The 3,997-nt window shown below is 43.0% G+C and overlaps 1 non-coding gene across 1 annotated transcript; it reads right to left on the reverse strand.

Moving 5' to 3' along the window:
• Window positions 1–2,297: 2,297 nt before the first annotated feature.
• TRNAT-CGU (transfer RNA threonine (anticodon CGU)) lies at window positions 2,298–2,369 on the reverse strand. Its single transcript has one exon. It is a non-coding gene; the product is annotated as a tRNA-Thr (tRNA).
• Window positions 2,370–3,997: the final 1,628 nt, after the last annotated feature.

Raw genomic sequence — 3,997 nt, forward strand, 5'->3', positions numbered from 1 at the left:
TCGTATGGCAAATCAGTTCTGTGGAGCCCACCGCGGTAGCTTAGTGGCTGTGGCGTTGCGCCGCTGATCTCGAGGTCCTGGGTTCGATTCGGACCGCGGTGGCTGCACTTTGATGGAGGTGAAATGCAAGAACCCTCGTGTACTTGTAAGTACACGAGCTTTTAGGCGCTTGTTAAAGAATACCGGGTGGTCAACATTACACTCTTAGACTAATGTACGCCCTTTGGGTTGTATATCTGCCTCACAGCGATAATCTTCATCTGCCTTGCTTGCATTTCCTTTCTTGAAAACGCCGCGCCCACTACTTTCCTGTCGAGGATGCTCTGTCATGCTAATAACGCGCATGCCGTTCGTTACTTGGAAGTACCGGGCTCGCAGCGTTAAAGAAAGAAAATGCGGGCAAGACAGATGACGATTATTGTTGTGTGGCAAGATACGACTCAAAGGGTGCAATTTTGTTTAAGAGTGTAGTTCGGAGGCCTTCTGACTATATACGGGATGCCTCATAATCAAATCGTGGTTTTGGCACGCGAAACTCGGGAAGTTAAAGTTAATTTTTTTCACTCCTGTGGAAATCCGCAACGCGGAGGGAGATTCATCAAAGGAAATATAGTCATACATTCGAGACACGACAGAAATTGTCACATTCAATGTCCCTGTATTTCGAGCTGCCGATTAATTCGGCCGGCGCTCTGCGACCTGCAAGCCTCGTGGTAAGAGCAGAGTGACTGTCCCGGAAAGGTGTTGGTCGAGGGTTCGAACCCTGGATCAGGACGAATTTTCCTGCTACTCTGAACCTTTACCTAAAGGAAACTCGCATTTCGTTTACTTGTGCAGATACGTGTTACAAGGTAACATGAAGGTTACAGTTTCTGGGTGACAGTTTTCCCTTTCGAGTAGTATATGTATGTGCATCGACATTTTAACAAGTATTGGTCCTTCTTGCGTGCGCATCAATTATATTTGCATAAAAATGGCCTAAATAGTAACATCAAACGTTCTGACGCTTATCATGCGGGGTTCAATAATGTCTCTAATTAAGAAATTGCTCCGGAAATGCTCGTTTGCAAAATATGACCAATAATTAGTTCGTATACATTCAACTGCTGCAACTGGCACTGGCGGAGGTTTCTGACAAGATTCGTGTCACTTATTAGGGAGCAAAAAGAAACAGCAGGACAAGACGCGTGTACAAGAATACGGAGGAGAAATTTCGGTTTTCAAATTTTATGAACAAGCAAACGTGGAAAAAAAAAAGCGCCTTTCGGCTTGTTTGAATTATTTGGCCACAGTCAGCAGAATAAGAAGCGGGATATAAGAGCGATTAAGACTACGCTTTTTATGGGTTTTTTATTTGTGCTTTAATTTGCCTAGACATTGCTTACATTATAATTTGTGCTACTGTAAGTGGCTTTGCTTCCCTATAGTAAAGAAAACAAATATGCTGGTCCAACACACATGTTGGAATCTATGTGAAGCGAAGCTTAAGTAAAACAGTTCATTAAATGCTGTACAACTAACGACGATGCCCGCAATTGTGTTTCCTTTCTACCTGTGCAACGTCTAATCCCGTGGAATGTTTAGTTTTAGGCTCCACAAAGGTGACAGCTTTATTGTCATGCGGTTTTTATGCTCGTGCACTACATAGTTTACAAGCTATGCCGAAATGCAAACTCCGAATTAAGTGGTCGTACAGTGTGGGACATATACGCAGCAATGTCACCTGGACGAAGGCGATGCATGACGCTCGTTGAGGGAGGAATGGTGGTGACGACCGGTGCGTGCACAGAAAAGTAAAAGCTCGTATCGAGCAACGATGGGAAATTTGTGTACGGCTCGTATCCCAGGGGATACAAACCCATTCCGGATGATTGGCCAAAAACGGACACACACACACACACACACACACACACACACACACACACACACACACACACACACACACACACACACACACACACACACACACACACACACACACACACACACACACACACACACACACACACACACACACACACACACACACATATATATATAAGTTGTTTTTTCATCCACTTTCAATTCCATTAATTTATAATTTCTTTATTTCAGTTAGTAAGTACAAGTAATTTCCCCTGTGTTGTCCTTGGTGTCATTGTTGGCTTCTTGTGCTATATATATATATATATATATATATATATATATATATATATATATATATATATATATATATATATATATAAATTACTTGTACTTACTAACTGAAATAAAGAAATTATAAATTAATGGAATTGAAAGTGGATGAAAAAACGACTTGCCGCAGGTGGGTAACGATCCCACGTCTTCGCATTACGCGTGCGATGCTCTACCAATTGAGCTACCGCGGCGCCGTTCTCCCCATCCACTTTCTGGGGTATTTATGTGTTACTACTGGAACTAACCCTGGGAGTGTTAGCCAGCGCCACCACTCAGATACCTTGGCGGCGGATGTGGAACATCCTTTCTGCCGCAGGCGTCACGCGTACGGGATCTTTTTGGGGGGAGACAACTGGTCAATAAACCCACACGTGCTACCTGAAGGCATCAATGTTGCCGGATTCAAGACCATTATTATGTAATTAACGAAAAATGCGGTAGGGGCGAGTTAATTTTGTGCTTCAATGCAAGAAATGGCGTTTTGTTTTAAAAAAAGGCACGTGTGAAGACAGCGCATTTTTTCCCCAGAAGTTTGACGGCGGACATCTCAAAAGTATTGTCGTCCACATAATTACTTTCAAGTTGATGTGCCTTGCAGTCCCTCGGGCTGCAATTTATACGTAAATAACAATGTGTGCCGTTAGAGAATTAGTTAAAAACTTGGGTGAATGTTGTTAATTAGTCGATTGCGGATATTGATTTACCGTACAAGTAACGTCCGCCTCTTCGAGTGGACTAGCTGAAGGACTAAAATGTACTGTCTGCCGCAGGTGATTTTTGTTTCATTTCATTTCATTTCATTTTCATTTCATTTATTTACGTTAAGGGCCCAGAAACGGGCATTACATGGGGGTAGGGGGTAACAAGAACAAGAAACTTCAAAGGTGGATTGTAAGCATGAATATAAAAACAAAAAATAAAGAACAACTGTTTTCAGCATTAAGAAGATACAGCGCATCGAGTAGTAGCATTACGTAATGAGTATATAATGCAATAACAGAAGATCGAACTAGAACACTATTTAGAATAACGCAACAAATTTATCATCATCATCTTCATCAGCCTGGTTACGACCACTGCAGGGCAAAGGCCTCTCCCATACTTCTCCAACTGCCCCGGTCATGTACTAATTGTGGCCATGTTGACCCTCCAAACTTCCTAATCTCATCTGCCCACCTAACTTTCTGTCGCCCCCTGCTACGCTTCCCTTCCCTCTGAATCCAGTCCGTAACCCTTAATGACCATCGGTTATCTTCCCTCCTCATTACATGTCCTGCCCATGCCCATTTCTTTTTCTTGATTTCAACTAAGATGTCATTAACGCGCGTTTGTTCCCTCACCCAATCTGCTCTTTTCTTATCCCTTAATGTTACACCTATCATTCTTCTTTCCATAGCTCGTTGCGTCGTCCTCAATTTAAGTAGGACCCTTTTCGTAAGCCTCCAGGTTTCTGCCCCGTACGTGAGTACTGGTAAGACACAGCTGTTATAAACTTTTCTCTTGAGGGATAATGGCAACCTGCTGTTCATGATGTCAGAATGCCTGCCAAACGCACCCCAGCCCATTCTTATTCTTCTGATTATTTCACTCTCATGATCCGGATCAGCAGTCACTACCTGTCCTAAGTAGATGTATTCCCTTACCACTTCCAGTGCCTCACTACCTATTGTAAACTGCTGTTCCCTTCCGAGACTGTTAAACATTACTTTAGTTTTCTGCAGATTAATTTTTAGACCCACCCTTCGGCTTTGCCTCTCCAGGTCAGTGAGCATGCATTGCAGTTGGTCCCCTGAGTTACTAAGCAAGGCAATATCATCAG

This window comes from Dermacentor variabilis, chromosome 5 (assembly GCF_050947875.1).
Source record: "Dermacentor variabilis isolate Ectoservices chromosome 5, ASM5094787v1, whole genome shotgun sequence".
Classification (NCBI taxonomy): Eukaryota; Metazoa; Arthropoda; class Arachnida; order Ixodida; family Ixodidae; genus Dermacentor; species Dermacentor variabilis.